The sequence below is a fragment of the Myxocyprinus asiaticus genome, chromosome 25, assembly GCF_019703515.2.
Source record: "Myxocyprinus asiaticus isolate MX2 ecotype Aquarium Trade chromosome 25, UBuf_Myxa_2, whole genome shotgun sequence".
Classification (NCBI taxonomy): domain Eukaryota; kingdom Metazoa; phylum Chordata; class Actinopteri; order Cypriniformes; family Catostomidae; genus Myxocyprinus; species Myxocyprinus asiaticus.
The window spans coordinates 42,719,506-42,732,665 of NC_059368.1; the positions used below are offsets into that span (position 1 = coordinate 42,719,506).

General features: G+C 35.5%; 1 protein-coding gene across 3 annotated transcripts in view; it reads left to right on the forward strand.

Moving 5' to 3' along the window:
• Positions 1-3,536: 3,536 nt before the first annotated feature.
• myo6a (myosin VIa) overlaps positions 3,537-13,160 on the forward strand; it is a 106,572-nt gene continuing 96,948 nt past the window's right edge. For all 3 annotated transcript variants that reach the window (XM_051654686.1, XM_051654687.1, XM_051654688.1), the window contains exon 1: positions 3,537-3,678. The gene's annotated coding sequence lies outside the window, so the exon portion shown is untranslated. The remainder of the gene's footprint in view (positions 3,679-13,160) is intronic.

A 13,160-nucleotide genomic window follows, 5' to 3' on the forward strand; every position in this document is an offset into this window, starting at 1 on the left:
TTTTGGAGTGGCCCAGTCAGAGCCCAGACCTTAACCCAGTGGAGATGTTGTGGAATGACCTCAAGAGAGCCGTTCATACCAGAAATCCTAAGAATATGGCTGAACTGAAGCAGTTCTGTAAGGAAGAATGGTCCAAAATTCATTCTGAATGTGCAGGTCTAATCCGCAGCAACCGGAAACGCTTGATTGAGGTTATTGCTGCCAAAGGAGGATCAATCAGTTATTAAATCCAAGGGTACACATACTTTTTCCACAGCACTGTGAATGTTCAATGGGATGTGTTCAATAAAGACATAAAATAATATAGTTGTTTGTGTGTTAGCTTAAGCACATTGTGTTTATCTATACTTGTGACTTTGATGAAGATGAAATCACATTTTATGACCAATTAATGCAGAAAAAACAGCTAATTCCAAAGGGTTCACATACGTTTTCTGTGGGTTCCAGCTCATGTTGGTGTGGAAGAGAATGAGAAAGCAGACAGACTGGCGAAGCAAGCTATGAAAAAGAATGCATCTGACATGCAAATAACAGATAGCAGATTAGAGCTCAAATCAATAGTAAAAAAGCAAATGCATAAAAAATGACAGCATAATTGGGACACAGAGACAAAGTGAAGACAATTTAGGTCCATACAATGTAAGTGAAAGGGTGGCAAAATGTTGAAGCTCCAAAATCCACATAAGGGCGACTCTGGTGGTTAAATCCTTATTTTCTGAAGTGATTGGATAGGTGTGGGTGAGAAACAGATCAATATTTAAGCCATTTATTTATTTACTATAAATTCCCCTCCCTACTCAGTCAATTTCCACTTAACTTTCACTTTCACATTCTTCTTCTGTTTTTGGTGATTCACATCCTTCTTGCATATCACCCCCTAATGGGCAGAGAGGAGTATTTATGACAGAAAATGTATTAAATATTGATCTGTTTCTCACCCACACTTATCATATTGTGTCTGAACGCATGGATTTAACCACTGGAGTCATATGGATTACTTTTATGCTCCCATTATGTGGATTTTGGAGTTTCAAATTTTGGCACCCATTCACTTGCATTGTGAGGACCTACAGAGCTGAAATATTCTTGTAAATATCTTAATTTGTGTTCTGCAGAAGAAAGAAAGTCACACATCTGGGATGGCATGAGGGTGAGTAAATGATGAGAGAACTATGGGTGAACTGTTCCTTTAAGGAGTCACTATTCACTACATCACTATTGATGCAGTTTCTGAAAAGCACACATTTAAAGAAATAGTTTACCCAAAAATGAAAATTCTCTTATAATTTTCTCACCCTCATGATGTGTATGACTTTCTTCTGCTGAACACAAACAAAGATTTTTAGAAGAATATCTCAGCTAGGTCCATACAATACAAGTGAATGGAATTTACATTTACATTTACATTTATTAGTTTAGCAGACGCTTTTATCCAAAGCGACTTACAAATGAGGAGAACAATAGAAGCGAATCATCCTAGGGAGGCGGTAGTAACACAAGTGCTGTAATACAAGTTTCAAAATTGTTTAGAGAAGTACCCCTTGCAAGGAGGATGAGAGATTTTTTTATTTATTTTTTTTATAAGAAAAAGACAGTGCACTAAAGGGATTGGGTCAAGTGCTCATGGAAGAGGCCTTTGAAGCTCGAAAAAAAAAAAAGAAAAAAAGATAATGTCAGCATAAAGGTAATCTACAAGACTCCAGTAGTTTAATCCATGTCTTCTGAAGTGACCCAGTTGGTTTTGGGTGAGAACGTACCAAAATATAATGATGAGAGAATTTAAAAGCACACTTTTCACAATCTCATAGTTTCCAACGCAGTATATACATGCATCACAGAAGAATTTGGTGATTTTTGTATTATTATTATAATATTTATTATTATAAAAGTGATGAACATTTCCATCACAATATTATTTCAGGCACATCTCAAATTATGTATTGTGTGTAGCTGCATAGCTAGCATTTTATGTATCCTAAATAGGCCTACATTAAATTAAATAATATTTTCACACTTTTACCATAATTTGACAAAATTACAGACTGACTGGAAATGGTGCATAATAAAAATATTCTGTTCACAAGTGATATTCACCTTTGTTTTCTTCACATATCACAAGTCTCATACAGTATCTCATGCGTGCTCTCAGAGATTATTAGCAGAGACGGGCCACTTCTAGTCAAGTCAAGTGTTTTTTTTATTTTTATTATTTTATTTATTTTTTATTATTATTGTAATTTCCTCCTGCGTACACGGGAAGAAACGAAACGAAGTGTCTCCAGAAACCACAGTGCATAGCATTTAACATGTAACACGTCTTACAAGACTATCACAGGTAGACATATGAATTAGTGCAACACAGAATACAACTGTGAAGACGAAACAACAATACGAATCAACACTGTGCATGATAAATAAGTACACATTCTGAATAAAACAATAAATAATGAATGCAGAAAAAATCCGATGTGTGCAGGCATATATATATATATATATATATATATATATATATATATATATATATATATATATATATATATAAAATTTATACATTTACTATTTGTTTCTATTCTGTTGAATAGAACTTCTGTTGTGTGTAATTATGTGTATATCAGACGTTTAAATTGTGCTGTGTTAATTTGATGTTATTTTAAATTGGTACTGTCTCATCACTGTCACGACTGCTATGTTGATCGGAACTGCACCCAAGAATTTCACACACCATTGTACTTGTGTATATGGCAGTGTGACAATAAAGTGATTTGATTTGATTTGATATTAAAATGAATGGGAAATTGTAACGGTCAACGGATGTAGAAAGGAAGTCCCGCCTTACAGGTAAAAGAGCTAATCACCTTTTAGATACAGACATCGCCTGTCAATCAACTCGAGAATGCGCATGTGCATTAGCAAAACAAGCCGTTAAAATTGCGTTTTTTGCAGCGTGATCTGAGGTAAAGAAGCACAATTTATGATACCAGTGTTGTTTGATTTTACTTCTGATTTTAAATATGTCGTTTACACTAAAGTTTGGCAAACCGTTTTTGAGATTTCGGTGTTCCCCCATTCAAGTAGATATGAGCTGCACTGTCATGACTGGAAATAACCTCCCGGGAGCGTTCCAAAGATGGCCGACAGTGGACTGACTTACTAGAAAGACTTGGCGCTCTTCACCGACTCTGTTGTCTCCTTGGTTACCAAGTACACTAACTAATGTGGTAAAATTGTTTTTTTGGTGGAAATGACGCTACTACTGAGGTGAAGTCGTAATTTGTGTAAAAATGGACATCATTTTTATGTCCATCTGCATGTATTTCTGCATACACTAGAGTGCGCTGTCTTCTATTCATTTATTTCCATTTATTTGCCACTTTTCGACAAACACGACATTACATTTACACAATCAAAAATATAATACAATTAATCAAGTTAAGATTAGCTCGAAGTCCATTATGATCAATAAGGTAATAGCATGTTAATCAATATTTTTTTTTTCTTTACGTATGTAGCAAAGGCGTCCCGGGATGAAATCCACACTGTGACGTAGCAATCGGAGGCTGGCGCTTCTTCTTGGTGGACTTCATCCCGGGAGGCGAAAGCTGATCAACATCCGGGACATCGGAACTCGGTACACACTGATAACGCCGACTGACTGAACGGACCGACAGTGCTGCGGAGGTGAGTTTCATCCATACACGACGAAGGCTTAAACGTTCGCGCTGGAAGAGTGTGTTTGGGTCAGCTGAACCAGGTGGACTCTGGACTAATTGTTGGTTTTGCCATAGAAAATAGTAGAAAACGCAGAGAATCATTTCAAGCATGAATGTGTTCCTTGAATGTTGTGTTCTGTTTGCGTTCATGTGTTTTTATTATGATTATATGATTGTATGACTGATGCCGGTGTTTAACTGGGGATGTGTGCGTGCCTGTGAATAATTTCAGTTGCCTTTTCAGCAGATTCGTTCAATGTGAATTGCCATTGAGTAAAGAAAATACGTTTTGCACATTATAAAAAAAAATGTTGGTGTCATTATTAACCCGCTTTGTTTCATAGATGTCTGTTCCAATAAATGTGACACAATTTTAAGAGCGATTTTAATGGTTTCACAGAGTAACATCAGGTTACCCATGTTAACGTGGGACGTTGGCTTTAATGGGAGCTGGCGATTACACTTGTCAGAGCAGTAAATCGCAAGTGGATGTCTTTTATATACTACACTAAAGCATTTATAGGCTGAAATATGTCAATAATAGGCATATACTCTTAAATTACTTCCATTTATAAATAATAATAATATAATATTTTTATAAGTTTAAGAAAATGATTGTTTGGAGAACAATAGAAAAGCCAGTTGGTCTGGCGGTATCGTGATATTAACCATAGGAGTAGACCCTGGTTCAATTCCCCAGTAATCATCTGTCAATTTAATTAAACTGATATAATAATATCCTTTTAAAAGGTTCTGTGCGTGACAATGTCATATTTATGACTGCCCATGACACTGCCAAAAGATGATCTTTCAGAAGTGCATTTTTGATTTTGTGTGGAGACTGGAGAGCATGACCAAAGGCCAAACTGACCAATGATAAATGATACTATGAGAAAGCATGAGAAACATCTTCAGATACAATGATTTCATTTGTTTGGCAAGATCTTAAGATTTTATCTTAAATAGATTGTTTGACTATTAAAAAAAAAAAAAAAAAGCCTGTAAACTATTGATGGCGTAGTTCGTAATTTTCTTCTCAGTAATTCAAACATTCTCAGAAAATTCAGCAGGTTATACTGTGATTACTGGCTGTTAGATTCAGGTTGAAATTTTAATAGATTTGTTTAAAACAATATAATAAATTATATAATAATTATATAAAAAAAATAGTTTTCAATAGACCTATTAAAAGTACATCATAACCTGCAGCAAAGATACAGTTGCACTTAATGAACCAGGATTTTAACTCAGGTTGCTGAGTGATGTATCAGCATGACTTACCACTGAACCAACAACCTAGCTCTAATTAGGGGATCACCTTGTTTTGGTACGAGAAAGTTACTAAATCTATCATGGTTAATTAAGCCATTATTCATTATAAAGAAGAAAAAAAAAGCAATTGAAAATATATTTTTGACACATTTCAGCCTATATGATGCTTTAGTGTTGTAAATAAAAGAATTCCACTTGCAATTTAATGCTCTTGACAAGTGTAATCGCTAGCTGCCATTCAATCCAATGTCCCACGTCAACATCGCAAACCAGATGTTACCCTGTGAAACCATTAAAATTGCTCTTAAACTGTGTCAAATTCATTAGAACAGACATCGATGACACAAATCTGTTTAATAATGATATCAAAGTTTTTTTATGTGCAAAACGTCTTTTCTTTACTCATTGACAATTCACATTGAACGAATTTGCTGAAAAGGCAAGTAAAATTATTCACATCCCCAGTTAACATGATCCCCAGTTGATCCATAACACCGGCATTCATTCTCACACTGCTCGTAATAACTGATGCGCAGGGCTGTGCATGTCAGGGCATCTCAGTGCATCCTTTCTGGTCTGTTCCTTCATTTCAATCCCTTTATTAGGTCCTTATTGGAAATGCATCTGTAGTCGTATATTTCTTGTTCACCTAAACCTCATTTACCTTGCAAATGTTGCTGCTTTGCTTGTGTGAGACATTTAAATTGTAAACCCATGTTAAACTTTCACTTTCACATTCTATTCTATTCTATTCTATTCTATTCTGGAGTTATCTTAAAAACTCAAATACATGTATGCACTAGTTGGTTGTCTTAACAGTGAATTGTTCCTGCTGGGTCACAAGAAGTTGTAAAAGTTGCAAGTGCAAAGGGCATTTATATGAGACCCGTCCCATGAAGGGCTGACAGTCAGATATAGAGCATTTGACCACAATTGAAAGAAATCAGATAAGATATTCTGCCCTGTGTCTGTCCATTATTATGAGAGAAATATAAGGGACATGTGTGTGTGTGTGTGTGTTTGTGTGTGTATGGGGGTGTGGGTGAAGTAGTCTTACCACAATGACACACCTACAGGTGTGGCTGCCAGGGAATGTTGACTCACCTCTGTTGCTTTAAAATACATTTTTAATGTTTGGACCACAAATGTGTTTGTAGGACAGTAGTTACACAGCATTCTTCATTTTGCATAAAAGCATCTGCTAAATGACTTAATGTAAATGACTTGCGCAACTTCATTCATTATAATGGGAGTGATCTATAGTCTACCTTTAAAACTTGTAATTAGTTGGCATACATTTTGTTCACCTACCAGAAATAAGATGTGTGCTACAGTTGATAGTATTGCACGTATCCAGCCACCTCGCCTTACTGCAGCGATTCGTGCGTCTGTTTGTGATTGCTTTTTCAGAGATCTAAATACTTTCATTTCTGTTAGTTCCGGGCATCCTGAAAGCATCCAGCCACCGAACACCATGGTCCACATTTTAATAATGACATTCTATTACTATCGTGTTAACGTTAGTAACGTTAATCATGTTAAAGTCGCTACGAATGTAGCGCCTCCCGCTGTTGTTTGACAACTAGCAGGAAATGTTCAAGGGACAAAGAGGTCACTTCCTTAAACCAACAAATAGTCTTTGAAATGGTCTATATTGCTTTACTCATTGAGCAATTGCTGTGCTAATCATAACATAGTGTTTTCCCATTAGCATGCATATAGCATTCTAGCATTCACTGTACTAGCTAGTTAATCATGGAAAGAGATTCATTTCAACATTCAGTTAATTTAACATATCTAATTTAGCTGGGTTTGCTCAATTCAATTAGGTTTCATTTACTTGTAGTATTTAAGTTGAACTTGCATGGTAGTTTTAATTTAAGCATGTGGACCCACTGTCCATGATTGAAGGAAGTCCAGCCAAAGAGTTAATTTTTTGAGTGAATGCTTATACGTGTATAAACTCTCATAAACATGCACAGGAAAGCAACGATCGGTGCTGATTTTAACTAAATAATTAATTAGATTTTGATTTGTTTCTCACCAAACCTTATTGTATGCCTTCATAACAAGGCATGTATATCATGCGACTCATGGAATAATTTGTTTGGCTTCTGAATTATACTTTTGCATCCTTAGTAAAGCTTGAAGAGGTGGTCACCATCCACTGCCATTGTATGAAATCACTGAGCACAAACTTTTTTCAGAATTTCTCCCTTTGTGTACCGAAAAAGAAAAAAAGGCATATGGTTTTAGAAATGTTCTTAATCAACAGTCGTTAACGTTAATGAATGGAAATTGATTAATCATTAACAATAAACTGTAAGTGGTGAACAGCTTGAAATAAAAAAAATACACACATTTTTCTTCAAACAAAGCTTTATTTATACAAAGTCTGAACTTTGACTGAATAAACGTAAAAAACGTCAACATTGCATCGGAAAAAATTCCTTACTGTGAAAACATGAAACAGCCACCGAAGTATGTATGTAGCCTACTGTTTAAAAATAATTTAAATAAATACAGTTAAAAAATGTGAGTATTGATATTCTCAATATATTTTCAGTTGTATATTTTGAAGACCGGTGGATCAACAATGCTTATTGTCATGTTGTACACACTATCATGGTTTACTGTATGCAGTAAACGTAATGTTCATCTATGAAGAAATGATTACATTGACACCCCGCTGTGAAGGATGCTCCTTTGCCTTTTATAAGCATAACTATAATGGCAATAGAATGATAATGGTTTTTTTTCTATTGTTCTATCTTGTTGTTCTACTGTATGTTCTTACTTACTATCTAAACTATTTTTAAAGAAGACGTTTGTGAGTAATGTGACCCTGTAGTTTAAAACTTAAATAAATAAGCCTAAAAAAAATATTAGATAGAGAGCATGCAATGACTTTCATGTTTGTCAGTATTTTTGAATTATTTTTATGTTTCAAAAACTTCTGAACATATTTGGATACGTTTCAGCTCCCGTAACGCAACACTTAAGTTCTTCTTTATAACAAGTAGGGATGTGCGAGACTAGTCGACTAAATGGTTCTGATGCTGCTAGTCGACACTGGAATTACTAGTCGGTTAATATTTTTCCCCATTTAACTGTTCAACATTTTTACACATTTATGTTTGGCTTTATATTTTTATAGAGGCTGCACTTAAATGACTGTCATATTAATGTTACACATTTTAAATATAATTAATAATACAAATATTATTGACAAAAGAGGATATCTGGAGCAGATACAAAGTTGCATTTTTCTCTCTTGTATATTTGGCTTAGTCTATCTGTTAATTATTTTCAACAATGTCCTGACTGTTTTAATATGTTAAATAACCTTTACTTAGAAGAATAGGCTATTTGGGTTGCGCTATTGGTCCTGCACTATTCATTCAATTGTTTTCAATAAATAAACCTATATTCGCTTAAGGAGAATGTGTGTCATGTTCTATATTTAATGTACAGTGATGATAATGCAGACGAGCACGTCGCAGATAAATGCCCCTTTTCAGCGAAATTTTGCGTCGGATTTGGAATAGATTAAGGATTTGAAATGGGTCGCATTTTTTTTAAGGTTGGTTTCGTTTTAGACTAGTCGACTCCATAAGTTTCGTTTAAATGTCAGTGAAATTAGTCATTCCGCACATCCCTAATAACAAGCGAATTACGCGCTGGTTTGGGAAAAAGGCAGTACTCCATCATAAAATAACGAGCGACTGATCATAAAAGAATAAGTTGCAGCGTTATCGGGAAAACCCAGCCGAAGTCCATTAAAAGTTGAACTGTAGACCCAAATATCATGCCCCATAAATTATTTTCTTTCTTGTTTTTATCGGTCAAAATGATGGAATTTTCCATCAGTGTTTGTTGTAATAAAAGGCTCTGTCCTCCATGGTGTGGTGGTCTTACCCTCTGCTTAGCTCTGCTCCCTTTTACTCCCTGTGTACACCAGATGCGAGCGCCGCGCAGACAGTAAACAGTCATTTAGCCCTGCACGCATTGGCGTTACTCATGCCGACGAGACAAATAAACGGTTTAGAACGTTCGTTTAGACGCATCCAGTGTAGACAGCCTCAAGTCGCTATGGCAAGACAAGATGTTACATCACTAGCATCAGGTGTATACAAGGTGTTAAGGCCCCTGCACTTTTTGAACGAACAGGTGTGATGTCATTTAGAACTAAATCTGGCCAAAATGGTGTTTTTGAGTCCCTTTCGGTGGTTTGTAACAGCTTGCCAGGGCAAACTTTCAGGAAAACTTCTTACCGGCTGCCAAAAACCTTCTTACTGCCATTGGTCCACGTCATCAATAGCTGTGACCTGGAGCTCCACCTACTTTGAGGCCGACAGTTAATTTCCATTCAGTCAGTTAAGATCAGTCAACATGAACACCCCAGCGTGCAAACTTACTTACATCAGTACAATCATTCGCGTAGAGACATTTTGTAAGAACATGTCATCTGATTTTTGTTTAATGAGTCTACAAAAGGAATCAAATCTACTCAAATACTCTTAAGTGCCTGTTGACTCTAGTTTTATATGATGATTCATGCATCTGCCTAAAATAAGATATGCCTCATTCTTTTGTCTGTATTCTACCCATTTACACTCTTTTAGAAACCCATCTTTGCAGTAGTATCAGTGTCATTATAAATTGCAGTAACAGAGTGTAATCGGTGCATATTATGTTAGCGCATTAGCTTCATGAATGTAGTATGTAAACACTACAAATTACACTTATTATTTACTGCATATATATTACTTTAAATAATCATCTAGTAGTTAAAACATCTTTTACTAATCTTGTGTGAATTCTACTCATAGAAACTCATGAGGCATGAAGTCATTGATGACTGTGGTGGGTTGTGCAAAAGACAGACATAGTGGGTGTGGTGTCAGGCCTTGGAGAGGCATTTATTGGAAATAATATTAAACATCAAATGTTCCAAAAGTGGAATAAAGTGTCCATGGGTAAATAGTGTCCAAAATAAAGGGGGATCTGGCACCCTCACGGTGAATGGGCCTATGTGAAGGATAGTTGGTGATGAAAATGGTAAGGTCTAGGTATAATGGGCGGAGTCCGGCGGGCGCGACACGCTCCCCTCCTGGATCTGGGCGCGAGGGGTGGCTGCTTGTTTTCCATGTAGTCTTGAGCGTCCTCCTATTTAAATGTACCTCTAAGTTAGAGGTAGACTGATATATCGTTTTTACCGATTAATCGGTGCCGATAGTTGCTTTTTGGAACTATCGTTATCGGCAAAAATCTATGGTGATATTTGCAGATAGTTTTTTCATTAATTCTTAATTTCAAAATAAGAGTCCCCGGTGTGTTTCGGGCTTGTGCACCAAATCTTAAGTTTTTCTGGTTATTTTTGGGATTTTGGTTGAACAATAAGCTACATTTGGAATTGTATTCATTCAGGACTCTTTGTCTATGCCGTCATAGTAAGGAACGAATAAGATTTTTTTTTTTTGTCATTCTATAAATCAATTTTGAAAAACTATCGGCCGATTAATCGGTTATCGGCCTTTCCCACCACCTTAGTTATCAGTAGGGCTGAAACGAATAGTCTACGTTATCGACAACGTGGACACTATAAAATTGTCCAACTAAACTTTCCAAACAACTTCAGATCGAGCGTCTTTAAAGGAAACACTCTGGCATTACATCTTAAATGCAGTTATATTTAATGTGTTATTGCTTTATTAAAGTTTAAATAATACGTAAGCAGATCATGTAAATAGCTACAAACTCTGAAACTGGCATTTCTCTGTGCAGTCAGTGCCTCTACTATGAGTGTCCCGATCTAAGGGGGAGAGATTGAAACTGCATCCGGCTGATTTACACTCTGTCGTGGGGACGCTCATCCCTCGAGCACGGACACCTAATGCAGCTAGATTTTAACGTGATGGCTCGCGACTTATTGATTCATAATATATGTGTCACTGTGCATTTCTTATCATGAAGAAAATTGGCAATACACAGCTTTATTAATATGAGAGAGTTTGTTTTTTTGTGAGTTAAAGATGAATTGAAGTGAACAGAAAGGTTCGCTATACACTATATATTCATTATACACTGCAACAAAAAACGTTTTTGAATTGTTTTTGTTTTGGCTTGTTTTCCAATATAAATCTAAAACTTCTTTAAAACAATGTACATTTTCTTTAGCAGCTATACTGCAAAAGAAACAATTGTTATCTGAGAATGTTGAATATAATATTAAAAATACAAATATTTTAAAATATCTAAAAAAAAAATGTAAAAAAAAATGCATTCACCTGAAAAGCAACATATGAGATATTTAGACTTTTAGAGAATAGATCTTGAATATAAGTATATATTCTCTTTACTACACTTGCAGAAGTATAACCAAGTGAAAAAATACACTTAAGATACATTCTCTTAAAGCATATTTGAAGTTAAATATGTAGAAATGAATTCTTAAGGTGTATGAAGCACACATGCACCTTAAGAAATATGACAATTTATATGACAATTAATCATGAAAGACCTAAAAGAGACAATTAATCGTCATAGCCCTAAAACAGACAAATAATTGTCATAATCACAATTATTTGTTTGACAGTTAATCGTCAGCCAAATTTCATCATCGTGACAGCCCTATTATCAACTTGGAATTAAAAGTGTGTGTTTGTTTACATTTTTATTTTTTTTTATTTTGTGTGACTTTTGGCACTCTGATCAAATATCTAGTCAAAATAGAGATGTTGAAAATTGTTACTGATATTACTTCTGGTTCATTCATCACGCTGGAAATAAAAGTTGTTGTCGAGCACATTGCATTGTGCCATACAGGTTTCCACACAGTGAACTGTACATGTTGGCAAATGTAGTAGATCATCGGGGTATTCCATGCATACAGGAAATGAAAATACTTGGCACGTTATGCATGCAATATATTACAGAAAGAGAGACTATTTCTCAGTGTGCTATTCTGAATATAGCTTTACCAGGTCCACCTGAGACAAAATGATTTGTTCTCAATAGAACAATGGTGTTTGTATAGGTTGTGTGTGTGTGTGTGTGTGTGTGTGTGTGTGTGTGTGTGTGTGTGTGGTGTGGCCTTTCCTCTGGCAAACATGTTGTCACTTTGACAAACTGTTCTTCTTTCATATTGTCTATATAAAAAATAGTAAGTCTTTGCAATAAAATTATTAACCATACTTCACAACTTTACAAAGTGTGTTAATGACTGTCAAAAAATTCTCAATTTCTGGTTTGCCACCCAAACATGGGCTACGGGTCTGTTGTAATAGGGTCATGGAGAGCAGAGAAAAAACAATGCTGAATGCAAATAATCAAATGCAAATAGAGAGCATTTATCTGGACAAAAATCTGTGTAGTGCAGAATGAGTCTTAAAGAACTTTGGTGTGTTTTCCTGAAAGAGAAGGACAGTAAATTGTAAATGAGTAGATCTTGTAAAGGTTGATTTTGTCAACTTACAGGAGCACACTCGCATGTAGATGACCTCAAAGATAATAGTCATAATTAAAAGCCACAAAACTCATGATTTTATGGGGTCTACAAAAACTTTCTTGTTTGATTTTTGTACTTTAGTAATGCTTTGTGAACTGTGTTGGGTCATCACTTGATGTCCAAGGTAAAATCAAGGTCCCAAAGCAAAACTAGCTGAAAAAACATTTTCAAGATCATTTGTGTGTGTCTTGCGTTGTAGAAATTTCTGCCACTGATTAACTTTTTTTTTTACCAGTCCTGTCACACTATGGTCAGGTCATTTACACTAGTCAGAGAGTTTGACCTGTGATCACGGACAATAGTCAATCTTTAAGCTGATTTCATGTGTAAATCACCTAATACTGTTTCTCACAATGGCTTAGTATGAAATGCTGTGTGTCATAATTAACTGCACCTGTTGTGTTGTCATGGTGCGAGTTAAAGCTGACTGCACTTAGACCAACCCTCATGACAGTCGCCTTACAACCCTTTTGTTTTCAGTCTACCTCAGCACTATCTCTAGTTAAAGTCTTTCTCTTTGATTTACCTTTCCTTTGATTTGTTGCAATAGGGAAAAAAAGACTTTTTGCAGCACTTCTTTGTATCTTTGTATCATTGTGAATATTCTGTTCTAGGTTGAGCTATAGGTTTAATATGGGTTTTGTATAAGCTGTCAGATTTGTGTTACT